Here is a 12,843-nt window from a genome sequence, read left to right on the forward strand (position 1 = left end):
CACAATTGCGCTTAGATACACAATTATGAGCACAGAAAGTAACTCAACTTTAACCGCACAATAGGGATTTAATGTATGAAAGCCATATGTCCCAGGTGCTACAATAAAAAGATGATGAGCATCGGTTACTGTAAGTGCTGATTTAATTTGCCTCACACGTTCTCTGGATAACAAACTTTGCACGTTACATTCAAATGCATTTAGATTTTCTTCTCAGAATCTGTCAGTGTTGAGAGCTTTGTGAGCAAATTGGAATCAGGTTAAAGCCAGCAAGGAATTCTTAAATTGAAAAGCTACAGCAGTGGAGGGAGAGGAGAATTCCCACCTGGTGGCTGGCTGCAGTATAGCGTCTAAATCCAGCCTCCTCCATGTCAAGAGATGGGACTTGGACCAAACTAAAAATGAGGGTTCTGTCATTTTAGGAGGTCCTTATCACTGATGTATGTTAGTTTAATTTTTCTGGCTAAGTTTGGTTTAAAGTTGCATTCTGATGCTATAAAAACAGGGCGAAAGTTCACGATTGGAAGCTGAGACTGACTCGTGGTTGGCCGGGATTGTAAATCGGCAGGACCTTGCTAATGTTGCTCCATCCCCTGGTTGATAGGGCACGGAATCTGGCTCCAAATGCCCAGAGTTCATATCCAGGATATATTGGCTTCGTTTCTGGATAGTAGGAGCGGGTAGAGAATCATCGTCCATCTTTATACATCTTATGATTTGAATATGTTTGACAGCTATCATGTCATAAATATTCAACCACTGTTAACTTCTTAAATTCCTGTCAGGTGGCGACTCAGAGCCGAGCCGTTCTGATTTAGGGGGAGGTCTGTGAACTAGGTCTCGGCGCTACACATTTCTCGAAAAGACAGAGGGAATCTCTCCCCAGGGTGCCCTTACGTGCTCAACCGAGAGAATGAGTCGGGGAGAGGAGACAACGGGATAAGACGTTTTCTGGGAGACAGATAAGATGAAGCGAACTGTTGACAGACAGAAACCCTGAGAACTGGCCCTGTGTGAGCTGCCGTACAACAAAGAGTCAGACAGACAGAGAGAGAAAAGAAAAAAAAAATTCTTAACCTTAAGGAACAGAGCTGCCAGAGAATTCTCTACAAGTTGGATCAACTAGAAAATACTGCAGAGACAATCAGTGACACAAGCATTTCTGATCACATTATGTTCATTAGACATGGGGTCATGAGATCAGTGCGGGTACCAGTAATGATCGCGGCGGTAGAGCTGATACCGAAATAGCAACGGTTGCGTCAGCTGCTTCGCTATCTGCCGCTCCAGGATGAGACGTTTTCAAAGCTGATCATCAGTTAAGTGAAAGAGTTATTAATGCTTAAGTCTAAACATGTGCTTCCGGGTGAGGACAGGCCATTTAAGCAATGCACGATAATCCCGAGAGAACAAAGCCCCCGGATGAGCAGTAATCTGATGTGATGGGCGGTTATGTCTGCCGTCCTACCACCCATGTGGAACAAAGACGAGGCCGTAACATGGGCTGGCTCGAGCTGGGAGACAGGTCCACATTCTTATACAGCCACTGTGACACATTGCAAGGCACCAGTCAGATATTGCTCTGTATTACATGAAAAATTGCAATGTTCTTTGTAACCTGACAACTGGTACACACTGGGTAGTTGCTCTTGCTCAGGGGCTACTTGGGGGAGTCTGGGACTGTCACCGGCGGGTGATGTAAACAGCTACCTGCAGACAAGCCTAATCCTGATGACAACTGTGACAAGTGAAATTTCCTACTTTCTGGGATAATACACCAGCACGATGTACAGAGATATGGTCAGACAGAGGCAGCAAAACACAGATCAGAACGCTGTAAATGTAAATACATGGCTCTGAACAAACAGGTTTCTTTATCAGCTAAAAGCAAAGACATACCCACAGAGAATACTGCATATATACCCATGCAAAAGTTTACTTAATGACATCGAAACGTCATAAATCTGTGCCTGTTTTTATAGTTACTTTCAACTCTCCTATTCCTGCTCTGACTGAAATGACCTACAGATGCACGGTTCACAGCAGATGTACCGTCTTCAGTGCAGAAGCCTCCTTTTTGCTTCACATTAAAAAGCTTCTGTCCATAGCGAACCATGGGGCTTTTGTTGTGAAGCAGCCACAAGAAAATGCAAATGAGTTTCTCGCTGAGGTCGGCGTTGACTGATACTGATCACGCTCATCACGAGACAAGCTGCACTTTTGGTTGTTTTCACCAGACATCAAGCTCCCACTTGTGAGAGCCAAAGCTGATATTTAGGCTTTGACAGAACATGCTGGAATGTATTTGAGTATTTTTATGCTGTTTGTTCTTGACGGACAGCTGAAGACTAACTGGATTTTAACAGTATATGCTGCTGCTTTCTCTCCACTTCATCCTTTTAAAACCATCACAACCACTTCAATTGACTCTGGTTTGCTTTGATAAGGCACAGAAAGAGATGAGAGGATCAGAGCAGACAGTCCTGAAAACTGCATTTGTAGGGAAATCAAGTAATTTAATCGGGAACACAATCATTGGATTCGCCCAGTAAATCTGCACAAATCAAGTTAAACCACCACCTATACTGGATTTATTAGTACGTTATATAATCTAACATACTACTACATCATAAGTGTGTTAACTAACCAGGTATAGTAGCCGATCAACTACTCTAGCTCCCCGGCTACCCTGCTGAGATCCATGAGGATGGATGGACTTTCACATTTCTTGCTGAGATTTACATGAAAAGATCGATACCACCTTCATATCGCTGCTTTAAAAACAGGGGTACAGACAGCAGGTGGTAAGCTTCACATAAAGACTGAAAAGCAGGGAGAAATAAATCCTGTCGGCTCTGCCCAATCACGCAAATCTGCACCAATCAATTGCAAGGCTCCCAAACGTGTTGGTCTTTGGGGGAATGTAAAACGGAACAGTGCAAAATGGGGGAAACCATGATCTGTGTTGCACCTTCAACTCTTATTTAACCTCCACTGTTGCGGTATAGACAACTCCACTAAAGAGGAATTGTTTAAAGACTCCATCTCATCAATTTGTCATTGAGGCATTGTGTGTAAAATAGATTGAGCCGCATGAGCTCAGGCTGCATGAGCTCAGGCTGCATGAGCTCAGACTGCAGTAACTCACAGCAGGATGGAAATTATTGATTTCATTAAAACGTGACCCAGTCAGGCTAAAGTCGTTTGGCTACACTTCAAACAGACACAAAAAGCCACACATGCCTTTGGCTGATGTTAACATTCATACTTACAAACACTGTATATGAAAACAATTGCATCCTGAGCTACTCTGAGCGGCTGCGTTTATTTGTGTTTATTTCCTAATGTCCATTGCTTAGGATGTGGCCCATGAATCGAGACAAAGCTCCTGACTCTTTCTCCTTAAACAGGCCACCATACACCTGACAGACCCCATCTGTCACCTACGCTCTCCTTTCAGCAGAAGGAACATCAGTTTGATAACTCCACGCTGAGCGTCTGCTCATTTATTCTGAGAATGTTGCTTGTGAGTGTATTGTACTATTGAGCAAACTCCCATTGTGAGTGATGCATGTGAAGAGGAGCAGACAAAGAGAGAGAGAGAGAGAGAGGAAGTATCAATAGGATGACCTGTGTGTTAACCCAGTTTGAAGTCCCTGTGGACGAAAAGTGACGGGAACTGTCATCGCAAAAACTAAACACAAAAAGAGACGAGAAGAGAGAAGAAGAAAAGACGATCAGTTTAAAGCGGCTCCATTAAAACTCTGTCTGTTCCCTCGGTATCAGATTAACCTAGATGAGGCTTTTCCTGATTAGTTCATTAGACAAACTGGAGAGGGCCTCTGATCCGCCACTGCAGATTTCTGATGATACGGTGAACATCAACGGCGCCACGCTCAGAACAAGGTGCGTGGCCATGATGGTGATCTCTGCTTGTGTGGTTCAGCTGCGTTCAAACTCGGGGACATTTAATCCTATAACTGTGCATTGATATCATCAAGTGGGAAACGCTGGAACGTTCATAGAGTTTTACTGAAGGTTTCAATGAGGTTTGGTTTTGGTGAACAATTGAAAAAGTTCCAGTTCATCTCAGTACTGGTTTGTTTTAGTTCTACTTTATCCCCTTAAACTTGCACAACCATTTAACCATCGCAGGTGGCATTTCAGTCCAAACTGCTTTAAAACAGCACATCAAGAAAAGTGCTTAGAACAATTCAATTACACAAAATACTCCACAGAATCAACTGTTTGGAAAACTTCACAATAAAAGACCAGGACACGACAGCATCTAAAACAGATGCATTTTTTTTTTTAGGGGAATCATTTCATTGAAATCAACACAATCAGTGGATTATTTGGGCAAAGTAAATCTGCACAATGTACAATGATGTTGGGCATCAAGTTCAAACTGAAATTTGCACCAAATTAACCAGCGTCTTTATTGGATTCTTTAGTACGTTATATAATAGTTATCACAGTAATCATTTGTGTGTTCAATCTGTCCATAACAAATGAAGGTGCAGCCGCCAGGCAGTTAGCGTAGCTTCAGATGAACACTGAACGCAGGAGAAGAATTAGGATATAAGATGCAGATTAAGTGAGCATTAAAGGTGCTGGTAGGCCGGTCTTTGTAATTTAAAAAGAGCAAAGTCACTGTTTACCACTAATTCCAACTCTTTTATGCTAAGCTAACTGCCTCCTGGCTCCGGCTTCATCTTGAAGAGCCGAGGATGGTATTGATCTTCATCCTCTCATCTGGTTAAGTATGGATTAACTGTAGATTTATTTGCTAGATAATTCCAGAGCACTGTTGAAGCTGTTACCAAAGCCTGGGACGTGATGAGTTTGCTTGAATTAACACAGCGCATTGATCGCCCCGTAAAAATGTGGCATCCATTTAAATTTAAATCTTGCTTTCTTCTCTCTGCTCCATGAGCAAAGTGGTAGAAAATCTCCCTGGTAGCCGTCAATGGCTGCGTGTGTTTCCTCTATCAGCGCTAGCAGACACCATTGATTATTAACTAGACACACAGAGTGGAAATAAATGGACTGACACTGACTGTGTCGTCTCGTCTGATGGTTCCAGTAGCTATGTGATTTCTATTGGAGAAATAATTAGACACAGACATCAGGACCGTTACACTAACAAATGTCGGACTAAATTGATTAGCATTCTTTCACATAAATAATGTGACACTACGCTGCAAAGTACGAGGTTCTCTTCGGTTTTACACTAAGTGGTTTTCAGCGTTTGATTCAAATACCTGTTTGGATAAAGGTGTTAAACATGTGTGAGCAAGTTAAGCAGTTTACAGTGATTGGATTGAGTGGGTGCTCCTGTGTGTGTGTGAGAGAGAGAGAGAGAGAGAGAGAGAGAGAGAGAGAGAGAGAGAGAGAGAGAGAGAGAGAGAGAGAGAGAGAGAGAGAGAGAGAATAAAATACAGTCAGTGTAAGTAGTTTAAAATTACAGGCTTAACTGAGTGTTTGTCCTTGGATGTGTATGTGAGCCTTTGAGAAAATCGAAAAATAAAACACGTTTTTGTCCTACTACATGTGGTTTTACAGGCTGAGGGGGGGCACATTAACACCCCCTCCCACCTTAACACAAGTTGTCCATGAGCGTGCATAACGCTCATCAGCACCGAAGGCCTTTTACCTCAAGGTCGGTTCTCCAGCTCATTGAGCAGTAGATTTGAGGTCTCAGACACACTTCACCCTAAAAGGCCTCAGGGAGGAAGTTTGGAAACTAAACCAAACTACTCCTTGATTGATTGATTGATCCGAACAATAAAAACCTAATCAAAAAGCCCTCGCTGCATTTGGTAGAAGTGGCTTGAGCCTGGATTGCTCCGACAAGGAGGTTACGTTTTCTTTGCCATTTGTGTCTCCGTCTTTTACCAGGATTACGGGAAAACTACAAAACCAAATTTCTTGAAAGGGTGGTATATGGGCCAAGGTTGTTGTTTTTCTTTGGGGACACTTTAACAGATTTCCCAGAGAATACTCCACAGATTGTGATGAAAGAAACAACCTGACACCTTCAGGGGACTGATAACTATGAGTGTGTGCAATTTGGTGCAGCTTGATTTAATTTAAAGGGACTGTTGGGCCTTGCTGTTCTAGCTGGTTTGTTTATTTGTTGGTTTATTTGGTAGCAGGATTACACACAAAAGTACAGAACCGATTGCCATCAAACTAAGTGAAGGAATCGATCCTCAGCTGGGGAAGAACCTATTACATTTATGTGCGGATGTGGGTTAAATGACAAATAAATGCTTAAGGTTATCTGATCACTTCATAATTATTTTTATTTCTACTTTAGGTCGAGACATTCTTCGATCTTGGTGATTAGCAGCAGGTTAACAGTCATCCCCTGTTATAATGTGCTGCTGGTTAGTTTACCAGTATTCAGGCTGCAATTGAAAACCATCACTTTAAAGCCACATCAGTAACAAAATATGTGACACACTGAACAGCAGCACCTGCACTTTGAGTTAGAAAAGCTCTGCCATCAAATCCTGGACAGACTTTTCTTCTTAAGTGCTTGTATAAAGTGTTAAGTGTGTGCTTTTCCCCTGAAGAGACAGAAACAACACTGTGCCGTTGATGTGTGGATTTGTTTGCAGAAGTGTGAACAGGTAGTTTTGCTGTGTACCGACTCTGTGGGCTGCTGCTGCTGCGGTCGGCTGGTCACAGGCCTTGAGACGACTCGTGTCATTCTACTGAGGGGATTTACTTTTCAAAGCTGTTCTCAGTATTCTCAGAATTCAGCAGCGGTAGAATGAGGGTTGTGTGTGTGTGTGTGTGTGCGTGTGTGTGATTGTGTGTGTAGACGCTTGGTTTAAAGGTAAGAATCCTATTAGGAACCTCTTGGCTCAGTGCTTAGTCTGTCAGCTGACACCTCACCTTCCTGCACTAAACACTAGTTCGACTCTTGACTCGCTGTCTTGATCTGATTTGTAAACTGCCTGAAGATATATGATAACATTCACGATCAGAGTGTGTGAAAATAACGTATCAAAAAAATGATCTGGCAACATCGAGGATGCATATAAATATAGTTATTAAGTTTAATTTAGTTTTATTTCAAATCCTTTTTTTTCTTTATTATTCTGGTATGTACGTGTTTGTTTAAATTTTTACGAGTGTTTATTCTGAGAGATTGTGTGTGAGATATTATTATCAGATGTTGTGACACAGTATTTCACCAGTTTTAAACAGTTGTGTTTGTGGTGAAGTGAGAAATAGAACACGACATTTTTCATGAAGTGGCACTTTCCTGGACATCCAAGGTCAATGTTGCTTTTCATATATCCTGTATTTCTCATTCATTTCATTAATTTTCTGGCATTTTTATGTTCAAACAGGAATTTCCCCACATTTAGTTTGTAGGTACATATACTCAAACATGTGGGTATTAAAGATTTTTTTAATATGTGGGTACTAGAAAATCCGCAAGTTAAATATTAACCATGAGACAATTTTAAATACGTCTACTCTGTGCATCAGTAAAAAAAAAAAACGTTTTTACTTGTGTGTATCTTAACAGCAGAGTTTTAATTAATCCACTCACATCATCCACTTAAGCACTAGCTTTAAATAACTAGACAAATTAATTGTATTCCAGCTTTACTGATGAGAAGAGAGGATGGAGGAAGAGGAAGAGGAGGAGGAGGAGAAGTTAAGGGTTGATAAATTCCTCCTAGGACAACATAAGGACAGTGATCCCACTGCGGGCGGAATAAATGGCAGATTTTGGGATGATTAACTTCCTAATTTAAATTTAGAAACAGTAGATTTACAGTAGTTCATTCTGTCAACGTCTGCTCTTGCACTCTTGGTTAAATAAAAAAAAGGTGGCTTACATTGGATCTTAACACATTCAACAACTGGATCAAAAATGTGAAGTGATATGATACTGATGGTTTCTGTTGTCCTTGATTTTGTGTCAGGCTGCTGGTTATTTTTAACACTTGCATGATTAAACCAGGGGCTCACGTTGAAGATGATTACACTTCTCACCCCGGATGCTAAACTCGTGTGAGAATGTCCCTGCTAACATTTAAGCCCCTGGGGTTTTCTTAGAGGATAAAGTGTTGTTGCGTTCTTTTAAAGAATGTGTCCACATGGGAGGAGAGGAAGGGGGAAGATGGCGGATCAGATTTACTGATGTCAGTCTAGTTTTTATAACATGGGACAAAATGGATAAAGTTTTTATTTGACATGATATGTTGCTTTTTTTTTACGTTTTTTTTTTTTTATAGGTTGAAAATGGGCCATGTTTCTCTTTTTATGAAAATCTGATGGCACATAGATCCATCCAGTATTTAGAGAGGAAAGGGGAGGAGATAAGGGGAGGTGGAGAGGAGAGGAGAGGAGAGGAGAGGAGAGGAGAGGAGAGGAGAGGAGAGGAGAGGAGAGGAGAGCCAGCAGGCAAATCAATGGAGGAAAAAAGAGACATAGAGATGAATGAAGAAGGGGAGGGGGGAGGGAAGAGAGGAGAGAGAAAGAGAAGGAAACGCAGCATGAAATGATATTTAAATGTCAAGCTCGACCCAAGTTGCTGCATTTAAGGTCACGTGGGATCAAAATGTCAAAACGATAAAGCAGACTGTGGCACATGCACACTGTCACTTCCAACTCCTTCTAGGAAAAAGTTTACAGGACATTTTCATGACAATTCATACATGAATTACTTGAACAATTACTTTTAAACTGTATTAAACTGTAGAAGTCAATGTAAACACTGGTTCATACGCAGGTAAATCAATTTCACAATGGAGGAAATAAAACTTTACGGTTCACTGCACACTGTGAGTTATTCAAAGCTTTGTCTAACGAGTAATATTGATTAATATTGTTTATTTTTCACTCATGAACAACACAGCAGGAGATTTGATTAGGTTTTGTGTTTTTTTTTCATTTGTATATGTCTATAGATGTATAATGACAGAACATATACACAGATGAACATACATTTATGTGTATGTATAGGTTTGAATTGCTCAATAGACTTCCAGGACAAAAATTAAGACTGTATTATTGTATAAATATTATATTTTGATTATTTGTATGACAGGAAAAGTACTCTGGGTTTCCCAGGATGCATGGGCTCCTACATTTCCAGATGAACACTAAACTATGAGTCCAGAAACTTCTTTCACTTTCTTCTCAACAGGATCTGACTTCGTAGTAGTTCCTCTTTGTTGAGATTTTAAGAAAAGCGTGCAAAGGTCAAATCCAATCTGGAGGGAGCCCGGTGTTTGTGAGAGGGCTCGTGCGGAGGAGAGGACACATTGTCAGGCAGAGGGCACAGCAAAGAGCCGATGGCCTCCGACACCAGCAGCAGACACAGGAGGAGGATGAGGAGGATGATGATCCCCTTCATCATCACCATCATCATCATCATCATCCCCATCACCAACACACAAAAACCCCACAGATCACGAGCCAGCACTCGAGCTAAGATGTTTCTAAAAGCCTCACCTCGCTGTGGGTCAGTCTCACACCGGGTTGTACGGACCGGTCCTTCTCCGGCTCGATGCTGCCGCTGCTGCTGCTGCTCGCTCCGGGCACCGAGCGGCTTCTCCTCGCTCCTAGCATGCGCTCACGCTGCCTGAATCCAAATGTGTGTTTCTTTGCTCCTCGCGAAGCTACACGAGCGGACACAATGAGAAAGCGTTAGCGGCTACAGCCGTAGCGGCGGGTACCGGGTGGAGAGAGGGGCTGGTTCCGTGGAGAGGGACCCGGGCGGCGAGGCTCCAGCACCAGGAGCAGACCGAGCAGTGAGGAGTCGCCAGCGGGGGCAGGAGGAGCAGGAGGCGGCGTCGAGCTGCTGAGTTCCCGGGAGACACGATTTTCTGAGAGCCGCCGACCACCGCTGTCACCCCCCGCCTCAATACACTACTTCCTGTTGGACCCTTTCACAATTAAACTCCCACACACTCTCAGTGTGGAGGACTCACAGCGTTATATGCATATACACATACAAACACCAGTGAATACACATGTATATACGTGTGTGTGTGTGTGTGTGTGTGTGTGTGTGTGTGTGTACTTGTACAGTGTGTATATGTGAGTATGAATGTGTTTATACACAGATGTTTGTCTTTAGTTCGTGTATAAACGATATATAATTACACAGTAAATGGACATGTGTATGTTCTATATGGATGTGTGCTTATATGTGTGTATGTATGCGCATTCTAACATAATCTATATATATAATTTGAAACGTTTTTAAAGAATTAATATAACAAATCAGTTTGTATAAATTCAGTGAAAGCATCTAATTAAAGCAATTTGATAGATGATATAAATTTGCTTTTTTTTTTTAAGGAAATGGCCTGAGACCAGCCACGTTCTGCATTTATACCCGATCCCATCATCAGTGTGGTGACTCACTGTTTGTAAAGAAGCTTCTAATGGAGCATTTACTTTCTCTTAGACGGGTTAGGAATAGTGTAATAGACCTTCAGCATGACTCACCACTTAGTTCTACTTTCACTACTTTTCGCTGTTTTTCACTGTTTTTCATTGATAGAGAGGTAAAGTAGTGTTTTGAATTTCAAGCTATTGAACCTCGTCTTTGTGGCCCTCCTGTGTGTTTGGTGTAAATTCATTCAAGGACACTGTAGGGGTTATGTACACTCAGTTGAGCCTGTTGGTGCACGTACTGCAAACTACACTGAAGTCATTACTGATTGTTTAAAGCCCCTATAGAGAGGCCCATTAAATCAGCATGCATGGATGCACCTACAGTATTTACAAACTAGCACCACACTGGGAAATATTGTGCCTCTTATACATTACACTACCGGTATTTATCTCCTACATTTCAAAATGCTGGGCTGGGCACATCAGTGACAACTGCTGCAGAACATTTGATCCACCAGTAAACTTACAGGTTACAGAGTATTAGACTGCAAAGGTCATAATGATATAACAACTAAAACACTGAAATGAAAGACAATCATTCTTTAATATAAATATAATATAAATATTTAGTAAAGAGAACATTTCTTAAAATGTCTCAAGTATCTAGATTGATTTGAATATTTCTGACAGATAAACGTTTAGTTAATTACACACAAAATTAATACAAAATACATGAATGAAATGTTAATAATTTGAATGGGGCTTGGTAAAACGACAGCTTATATGAAAACCACACACAAACTTCACGAAACAATCACAATAGCAAGAGTCAAAAATAGACAACAGTAATAATAAGTAACATGCAATATTCTAGTGTCAGGAAATATATAGATAATATTGTAGAAAATATATACAAATATGAATAAACCAAATGTTTGGGTGTTTATAAGAATTTAAAACCATAATCTTCATTCAAGACCCAGATCAGTCTTTACACATTTAAAACAATTTATCAGGATAATCATCGATACTGACTGGTGTGAAAAAATTCCTAACTTGATATGATCTGGCTATATTGCCTTCCCTATGGTCTAATTTATCGTAACTATTTATTGTGACTATTTCACTGCCATGTGTTCACTTTTGTCCACGTCCTTAACACTGAAGTTAAATCTTCAGTCCTAACAGAGTCAGAGATGGGAAGTTGTATCGTATGTGGTGGAAATTTGGTCAATAAACAATTTTTTTTTATTTTTATTTAATTTGTAAAAGCTTTGTGCAAAAAGGATCTCACAGGCAAGGTGGAGATTGCAAGTGAGATGAAATGTGAAGTGTCATATTTAAGTGTCTCGGTGTGCGGTTTCCTCCTGACCCCAAAACCCACAGGGGTTGTGTGAATTGGTTGTGTAATGTGTCTGAAGTCATCGTCTGATAAGGTGTGACTGAGAGGCTGCATCCTCAATGTTCTGGAGAGGAAGTAGTATCATGTCTGGTTCAGGTGTTGTGTCAGTCAGATGAGTTCTTCAAACAAAGGACAAACGCAGTCCAACCAGAGAAGAGCAAAAGGTCACATGATAAGGTGACATCAGGATCAACTTCTGCAAGACATGAATAGACAATGGACCCTCATGCTAGACAGTGGTGCACCATAACGTTGATGTTATGGTAGTGTACATATTGTGATCTTTTTTTTTTCATTGTGCTTCGGCACTGTTACTTTAATTCTGTTTTTCTATTATTGCTGTAACAAGTGAATTTCCCCATTGTGTGGATAAATAAAGAAATCTAATCTAATCTAATCTAATGTTGAGCTGTACCCTACATTGACATTTCTGCTGTCTGTTTTTTTTGCAGAAAAATTCCTGACGGCCCCCCTTCGCTCAGCAACTTACTCAACAGGATTTATGGTGATGTGATGCACCTGTCAGGGGAACATGTGCACAATAAATCCAGACACTGTTGTCCCTTTGTTTACTGTGTCTGTTTCGGTGCCTCCTCCTCATGCCCCATCGTTTGAGTATCTTGTCTTTAGATGGATCCGAGCAGTGAGACGACCACGAGCTGAGGCCAAAGACAAATGTTTTTTTCAATTTGCATGTGTTTTCTTAATTTACAGTGCGTCAACCTCTGTCGGCCACTGTACCATAGCTCATACAATCTTCTTCTAAATCAGAAGTCATGACCTGCACTGATTCCAAATTGATTTTATTTGTATAGGTCATATTTTACACATCACAATATATCTCATAGGGATTTACAACATGCAACATCCTCTGTTCTTCATCCTCAACAAGAGTAAAAATACCCAAACAACTATTAACGGGGGAAAAAATTTTGAATCGTCGGAAAGAGACATATGTGAGGATCCCTCTCCCAGGACGGACAGAAGTACAATAGATGCTGTGTGTAACTGAGAACATCAGCAAAATAACAACATTTACTACATTGTTACTCTAGCGTCACACA

Source organism: Pleuronectes platessa, chromosome 7 (assembly GCF_947347685.1).
Source record: "Pleuronectes platessa chromosome 7, fPlePla1.1, whole genome shotgun sequence".
NCBI classification, from domain to species: domain Eukaryota; kingdom Metazoa; phylum Chordata; class Actinopteri; order Pleuronectiformes; family Pleuronectidae; genus Pleuronectes; species Pleuronectes platessa.